General features: G+C 40.8%; 1 long non-coding RNA gene across 1 annotated transcript; it reads right to left on the reverse strand.

Annotated features, from left to right (window-relative positions):
* Positions 1–70: 70 nt before the first annotated feature.
* LOC121897110 lies at positions 71–3,208 on the reverse strand. The gene is made up of 4 exons (XR_006096189.1): positions 1,150–3,208; positions 851–1,023; positions 352–451; positions 71–197 (listed from the first exon to the last, which is right to left on the reverse strand). It is a non-coding gene; the product is annotated as an uncharacterized LOC121897110 (long non-coding RNA).
* Positions 3,209–9,034: the final 5,826 nt, after the last annotated feature.

A 9,034-nucleotide genomic window follows, 5' to 3' on the forward strand; every position in this document is an offset into this window, starting at 1 on the left:
GCAATTGTGTCGGGCGAGTATGTGGTTTTTTCCAAGTGGTGTTGCCGTACCTAGATGTCCAAGATGGCGGAGCCGCTTACGCATGCGTGACTCACATCAACGGTTGACTCAGATCGTGCAGCGACATGGTTCTCTCCAGCGGGACTCAGGTGGCAGGCGGATGTTTGTGAATAGTGCAGTATACTAATCATCTTCCTCTTTTTTTGAAAGTACACAAAAGTAAAGATATCAGTACAACAAATAATATTATACCACAAACAATAAATAATAAACAACAAGTGTCCACACACTCATAACAGATACAACAGTCAATAAAAACAAATTAAAGTTCTAACTCATATTGGTTATTACCTCAGTGTCTTGTGTTGGGATGCTGCATCTTCTTCTCAATTCCTCTCAAGAGCTGGCTGTTGTCACTGTTGGTGTCATCACTGTAGTCTGGGTTCTTCACCTGGGAAAAATAAAAATAATCATTTTTGGTAATCAAAAACAAGATATTTGATGAAAACTTGGACTATTAAATGGTAAAATAAATTTATTTCAAAGATATAACCAAGAAACACTCAGACATGCCTGAAATAACATAAGGAATGAATACAGGTCATTTTTGACCCATGTGCTTTAGAAGGGTAGTGATATGAAAATGATTTTTATTCAAAAACTAAGAAAGAAAAAATGAAAATAAGGATTTATGATGATGAATGTGATGACAAATTCAGGAGTACATGGAATACTGAATGATGAAATTTATTTATTGCAAAAATATAGAAAATAAAAACTCAGTCTGGTCACTTTTGACCCATTATGTGCACACGCATGATAATCGACATAAAATACATAGCTATGTTACCTTTCAAGATGAAATTACTTGCTGACTGAGTAATCTTCCACTTGTCAGCTTTTCCCCAACTGTGGTGAAACTTTCCAGCTTCAAAGTAAGCTCGGAGTTGATGGAAAAACTGAAATTCACACATTTTTTACTCTCATCCGTCTCTGTCTTCTCACATATACAAACGTTATAGCCTATAACAAATAGATGAAGGTACATAAATTAGCTGTGCATGCATGTAAAACGGCACAGGAGTGACTCATATCAACAGTTTAAACTTATATCGTGACATGTGGTTTGTCCAAATGGTGTTGCCATACCTAGCTGTCCAAGATGGCGGAGCGCCTCGCACATGTGCGGCTCACATTGACAGTTGACTCAGATTGTAAATGGTAAACAGACTGTACTTGTATAGCGCCTTTCTAGTCTCCTGACTACTCAAAGCGCTTTTACACGACATGTCACATCCACCTATTCACACACATTCATACGCTGAATGGGTACAGGGGCTACCATGCAAGGTCCAAACCTACTCATCAGAGGGAGCTAATCATTCACACACATTCATACACTGATGGCACAGTCATCAAGAGCAATTTGGAGTTCAGTATCTTGCCCAAGGACACTTCGACAAGAACAGCAGCAACAAGAACCACACAGCAGTCACCATCTTGTTGTTGTTGTTGTTCTTCTTCTTCTTCTTCCTGTTTAATCGTGAATTGCCACCATTTGAAGCACTATCGCCACAAATTGTTGAATTACAGTACATAGTTCTTCAATCCCTATTAAACTCATGCTTTGTAGATAAATGAAGACATGTTTTAAAATGTCCAGTCATTTGTAAAGAGTGTTTTCAAGTCCATGCGTTCAATCCCTTTATGTTCCAGTTCATTCTTTAACAGCTATCTTTGTCTTGTATATTTGAGACAATGAAAAAAATGTGATCCACAATTTCAGTATTATTCTGTATAAGTTCCAGTTAGATGCTTCACGATGAGGTGTAGAGATGAGCTTAGTTTTGTGTGTCCCAGTCTTATTCTGCTGATCAGGCACTCATGTCTTTTGTTTTTCCCCTGCAGGAAGAGGTTGGAGAGGTCCAACCTCTTGTTGAATCTGATATAAATGCCTTCCTTTAGTATCCCTGTCCCACAGCCTTTGCCACTGTGCCTCAATCCTGTTCCATATAAAAGCCTTTGCCTCTATCTTGCTTATTGCTATTGAAACTTCTACTTGATTTCTATCTAATCCATTTTTGGCAAAACGATCCATAACCTCATTTCCCCGGATGCCCGTAGGCACTGGTACCCATAAAAACTGTACATCAATTCCTAATCTAATAATTCTATATCACATAATGTCTTAAAGGATATCCTGTCTGCGTCTTGAAGAAGTATGCTTGAGACTAGCCAGGGCTGCACTTGAATCTGAGTAAAGCAGTATATGCAAAGGTTTGACTTCCACGATCCATTGTAGGGCTAACAAGATTGCCATAATTTCAACTGCATATACAGATATATGATCTGTAGTTCTCTTGTTCAACTTGACTTTTAACTCTGGGACATAAAATGCACTACTTGCTTTCCCATTCTCTGGATTTTTTGACCTATCTGTAAATATATGTACATATTGCCCATATCTCTCATGTAATACAGTGTTCACGTAATGCCTTTTTACTTGAATGAACGTGATCCAAAATTGAGAAATCAACAGATGGTTGAGGCAATAGCCATGGTGGAACAGCTGGCATTGAAACAGTTTGACTGATAGCCCAATTATTAACTTCCAGTTCCTTAGTTATATCTGATATGATTGTGCAAAAACTCTCCTTATAGATTTTGCCCATTTCCCAAAACCTATTCATAACTTTTTTAGTATGGTGTAAATCTTTCATAAAATCAATTTTATAGATTTGCCCAATAATAGGCCATTAATTGTCTCCTTCTTAACTGTAATAGCATGTCCCCAACTTCCACCTGTGGTGCTGACAACTGTGTTGATTTGACTGCCCCACAACCAGGGGCGTCACTAGAGATTTATGGTTAAGGGGGCTAAGCCTTTACCAGGGGGGACTGGGAGGAGGATTTTTTTTTAAATGACCCCAGTTTTTCATGAATTTTTATAGCAATAGGTGTTAAATCAACACAGTAGATCTGTCTCTTCATAGTTTGTATTCGACAAGGATCTAATATGAATTAAATGCTTTCCATCCACTTACAACAGGCACAGATCAAGCAAAGGTATTGAAGTCAAGGAATGCTATCTCCTCTCTCTAAGATATGTTGCAGGTCCTAAGTATGTTATTCATACACAGACTGATGTTTGATGTGTGAACCTCTAAAACTAAAAATGTCATAAAATCATTTAGGCTGGTTTATGCCTGGTATGAGTAATAGGCCTTGTAGGAGCCATTTATGTTGATTGTTGGCATGTCATTTGTTTAGTTATAACTTGCAGTATTATTTTGGACACTGGGTGGCGGTCATGAGATGCACAGGGTTGTATATTTAGGGGCACAGGCACAGGCAGGTGGAGCACATACAGTTCTTACCAGATCGGGAACAGACGCACACTACAGCTGGCAGGATAGAAACCCGGTATGTTCATGTCATGTACAAAGACTTCAATAAAACAACAAACTAAACGGCAGCCAACGGACTGGAAAATCTGTTCTTGAATCTGCGTAAGATCACTCCTAACTTAACCTACCTGTGTAGTAATGGCAAACCGGAAAAACAGGAAAAGAAAGGACATCGAAAAATGAAAATTGCCATTACACCTAAGTAAGAACTCGCTCTTCCAGTGAAACTGGAGCTCGTGATTCATTCAGACGGACTGAGCATTGTCTCGCGGAACAACAAAGAGGACGCCGCCATTACCAAACCAGGTGGACATCTTCGTCACCTGCGCTTACCTGACGGTGATTGAAAACCGCAAACTGAGTGAGTACATGCAAGCATTAAGCTTTATTGGAGAAGCTATATGCAAAGCCGTATTGGAAGACGGCTATTATAATGGAGTTGGTGGACTGAAGACTGAAAGCTACGATCGCACATCGATCAGCTGTTTGAAACATTGTGCCGGCAGCATACGGCTTTCGTCAACAAGTCTTAAAGAGACAGTGAACAAATATGTCTGATGCTCAGTCACAAGATGACGATGTTGAAAAGGAAAAAAGAGTTATCAAACACACTGCCAAAGGCTTGGAATTGTTCATTGCAAATTGTCAAAAGACACGAAACAGGAAATGTAAACAAGCTAACAAGTTGATGGAAATGCTGAAAGAGCTCATGAAATTAAAGGAAAATGCAAGAGAAGTACAATCTAATTTGTTTCAATTAATCAAGCTCTGTGATGAAGCCAAGGAAAACCATGAATCACTGGTGAATTTACCACTGCCTGAAGATGAACTTGAAAAGCAAAATCAGTGGTTTCAACGAAAAATGGAAATCTTTAAAGGGTTTATACAAGAGGTAAAGGTGTGGTTACCTGAGGCTGGACAGCAAATTGCACACTCCGTTGCTGAAAGTGTCATACTACAAAGTGTAGTAAATTCAGATGACATTGGACCTGATGACAGCGTTTCAAATGCCTCAAAACCTAAATCAAAGCACAAATCCAGTTCTTCATCACGTGCATCTTCAACATCCTCTGCTCGCATTAAAGCTCAGGCAGAAAAGGCTGCTCTCATGGAACGTGTTGCTGCCCTGAAGAAAAAACATGAGCTTGAGGCACAAGAAGAACAATTGAAAAGAAAGAAAGAGCAACTGGAACTAGAAACTGAACTGGCAGCAACCAATGCAAAAATCAACATACTTGAGGCTCTGGGATCAAGAAGCAGCTCTAGAGTTTCTGATGGGATGAACTCTTATTTGAGAAAAGGAACTGCTCAAAATGAAACATCAGCTAAATTAAATCCACACGCAAATGAATATTTACCAGATCAAGTGCAGCAAAGACAGAATGTGTTGATAGAAACTGACTCTTCTTCCCAGCAACAGGTTGTTAGACCAAAAGAAACAGCTCACGGACCATCTGTTCGACCTCATGATACAACCCATCTAATACAATATTCTCCTCAAAGGCAAAATGTACAGAGTCATATGCAGGGGCATGTTCGCACTACACCCCCTGTATTGAATGATGGCAATCAAGGTGATATGTGTAACCTAATACAGAGGCAAAATGACATCACTGCTCTCCTGGCTCAACAAAGTCTCTCTTCTACTTTACCACCAAGAGTCATTCCTGTTTATGATGGTGATCCTTTACAGTACGAAGTTTTCCGCAGGGCATTTGAGAGAGGAGTGGAAAAAAAGTGTGATGACTACAGTGACTGCTTGCATTTCCTAGAGCAATATACAAGAGGGCTTCCAAAAGACTTAGTCCGCAGCTGTCAACATCTGCCCCCAGCCCAGGGCTATCAAAGAGCAAAAGATCTGCTTAAAGAACATTTTGGTAATGAACATAAGATTGCCACTGCATATATGGACAAAGCATTTGCCTGGTCAGTGATCAAATCAGAGGATGTGGAAGCATTGCAAGCATTCTCACTGTTCCTTAGAGGTTGTTGCACTGCAATGGAACATCTCACCTATATGGAGGAAATGAATGTTGCTTCCAATATGAAGACCATCCTTCTGAAACTGCCTTACAGGCTCAGAGACAAGTGGAGAAGTAGAGCATGTCAGTTACAGGAGCAGCGTGGACACCGAGCTAGATTTCCTGACCTGGTAGACTTCATAGAGAGACAAGTGAAGATACTATCAGATCCACTTTTTGGAAACATTCAGGATGCTAAGCCAGCTGCAACTGTCAAAAGCTCTACTAAAACAAGAGAAAAGTCAAGACCTAGAGGAAGCAGTTTTGCAACAGCTGTAACACCTGTAAAAACATCAGTACAAGAAAATTTGACAACAAATGGAATGAAAGGAAATGTACCTACTACCAATTTTCAAAGTTCTTGTTTGTTCTGCAACAAGAGTGGTCACACATTGGGGCGGTGTCCACAGATCAGGAAGAAGATGCACAGAGAAAAAATAGACTTCTTAAAGGAGAAGGGAGTCTGTTTTGGATGTTTAAAAATAGGACACATGAGCAAAGACTGCAAGAGTCGTTTGACTTGTGATGTGTGCAACCAAAATCATCCTGAAATACTTCACATTGAACAAAAGGACAAAGAAAAAAAAACAGAACATACAGAACAGAGTGAAAAAGCAACTGGGAGTAATGCTGTTCTCTCACCTCATACATGTGGGCATATTGGGGCCGGTGACGAAAACTGTACCTTTTCCATTGTACCAGTACAAGTAAAGAGCCAAAAGGGGGACACAGTGTTGCAAACATATGCATTTTTGGATCATGGAAGTACATCTACCTTTTGCACAGAAAGCTTGATGAGAAGGCTGAACATAACAGGGCAAAGGACCAATATTCTTTTACGTACCATGAACCAAGTGAAGCCTGTGACCAGTCATCATATCTCAGGTTTGGAAATATCTAGTCTGGACAAAGACTATTTCATTCAAATATCTGATGTGTTCACACATAAAACCATGCCTGTTTCCCAGCTCAACATTCCCAGACAAGAAGATCTGACACAATGGCCTTACTTGAAGGATATCATGATTCATGAAATAGACTCTGGCATTGACCTACTCATCGGGACAAATGCTTCAAAGGTATTGGAACCTTGGGAGCTGGTCAACAGCCAAGGGGATGGACCATATGCTGTGAGGACCCTACTGGGGTGGGTCATCTATGGTCCCCTGAGAGGAGACAAAAGCATAAGGGATGAAAATGGCTGCCCTGCTGCTGCTGTCAATCGAATATCCATTGTAAACTTGGAGGAGCTACTGGTCAAACAGTACAATCATGACTTCAGTGAAGGAACCAGCAAGGAAACAGAAGAAATGTCTAGGGAAGATGTAAAATTCTTGGACATTGTGAATCGCTCAGCAAAAGTGACAGATGGACACTACTGCCTAGATTTACCTTTCACACAAGAAAAGCCCAGCATGCCAAATAACCGTTGCATTGCAGTGCAGCGCATCCAGAGCCTGAAACGCAAGTTTGCCAAGAATAAGAAATTTCATGATGAATATACATCTTTCCTCACAGAAATGATTGTCAATGGTTATGCTGAAGTGGTACCAGTCGACCAGCTGAATCGAAGCGATGGAGAACTCTGGTACATCCCACATCACGGAGTGTATCACTCAAAGAAAGGAACCTTAAGGGTAGTGTTTGACTGTGGTGCAGTCTTTAAAGGAACATCACTTAACTGCCAATTGCTGCAGGGTCCAGACCTTACCAACTCACTCATTGGAGTTCTCATCAGATTCAGACAAGAGCCGGTTGCTTTGATGGCTGACATCAAAGCAATGTTTCATCAAGTCAGAGTATCAGAAAAGCATGTTGACTATCTGCGATTCCTGTGGTGGCCCGATGGTGATGTGCAGCAAGATCTTGTTGAATACCGGATGAAAGTACATCTCTTTGGAGCCGTGTCGTCACCAAGTTGTGCAAACTTTGCATTAAGGAAGACTGCTGATGACAACAAAGGTCAGTTTCCATCAGAGGTAACAAACACAGTAAAGAACAACTTCTATGTAGATGATTGTTTGAAATCCCTGCCTTCGGAACAGGAAGCAGTTCAAATGGTAAGAGACCTGACTGCTCTCTGCAAAATGGGAGGATTCATGCTGTCAAAGTGGATCAGCAACAGCCGTGTTGTATTGGCATCCATTCCCCAAGAAAACCGAACCAAAGAGACTAAGGAGTTGGACTTGGACAAAGACAATCTGCCAATGGAAAGAGCCCTGGGATTGCACTGGTGTGTTGAAACAGATGTCTTCAAGTTCAAAATTGCTGCACAGGAACGACCATACACCAGACGTGGCATCTTGTCCGTAGTCGGCTCTATATACGACCCTTTAGGATTTGTAGCACCATTTACTCTGCCAGCCAAACTGATTATGCAGGAGCTCTGTAAGAGAAAACTTGGATGGGATGAAAACATACCCCAAACCTTCTTGCATCGGTGGACAGGATGGCTAGCAGACCTTAACAAGATGGCAGAGTTTAAAGTAGACCGGTGCATGAAGCCCACAAGCTTTGGTCAAATCAGATTTGCACAGCTACACCACTTTTCAGACGCCAGTGAAAGTGGCTATGGTACTGCCTCATATATAAGACTGGAAAACTATAACAGAGAAGCGCATGTTGCATTCATAATAGGAAAATCCAGAGTGGCACCATTGAAACAAATAACGATTCCCCGAATGGAGCTCACAGCTGCAGTCCTAGCTGTCAAAGTTGACACAATGCTGCGAAAGGAATTACAGCTTCAACTGGACAAATCCATCTTCTGGACCGATAGCACAATGGTGCTTAAATACATCAACAATGAAACCAAACGCTTCCAAACATTTGTAGCAAACAGGACCTCTTTTATAAGGGATGCTACTGATGTATCACAATGGAGATATGTTAACACAAAGGAAAATCCTGCAGATGAAGCCTCAAGAGGACTAACAGCAGACCGCTTCTTGAGCTGCAAAAGATGGATCCAGGGACCAGATTTTCTCTGTAAGCCAGACAGAGAATGGCCAAAACCTCACTTGGAATCTGCAATCTCTGCTAATGATCCAATGGATCTGGAAGCACTCACACCAAACCATCTTCTTCTGTTGAAGTCTAAGCCAATACTACCACCTGGACTCTTTGTAAAAGAAGACTTGTACATCAAACGCAGATGGAGACAAGTGCAATACATGGCAGATCTCTTTTGGAAACGGTGGACACAGGAATACTTACCTCTTATCCAAGAACGACAACGGTGGTCAAAGGTAAAAAGAAGCTTTGCTCCAGGTGACATTGTTGTGGTGGTTGATTCTACTGCACCACGAGGCTCATGGCTAATGGGCAGAATACTGGAAACTAAACCAGATGCACAAGGACTTGTGCGCACAGTTCGACTCCAGACGAAGAGCAGCATCTTGGAAAGACCAATAACAAAGATATGTCTGCTCCAAGAAGCCGAGACCTAAACGGCAAGAAAAAAAAAAGGAAAAGAAAAAAGAAGATTGAAGAATCAGTAAAGAAGATTAATGCCAACACATAGATGCATTTTTTGAAAATTGTATATGTAATGTATAATGGATATGGCACCTTTTTTATTATTTATTGGTAATTGTTTTGTTATAT

Source organism: Thunnus maccoyii, chromosome 5, assembly GCF_910596095.1.
Source record: "Thunnus maccoyii chromosome 5, fThuMac1.1, whole genome shotgun sequence".
Classification (NCBI taxonomy): Eukaryota; Metazoa; Chordata; class Actinopteri; order Scombriformes; family Scombridae; genus Thunnus; species Thunnus maccoyii.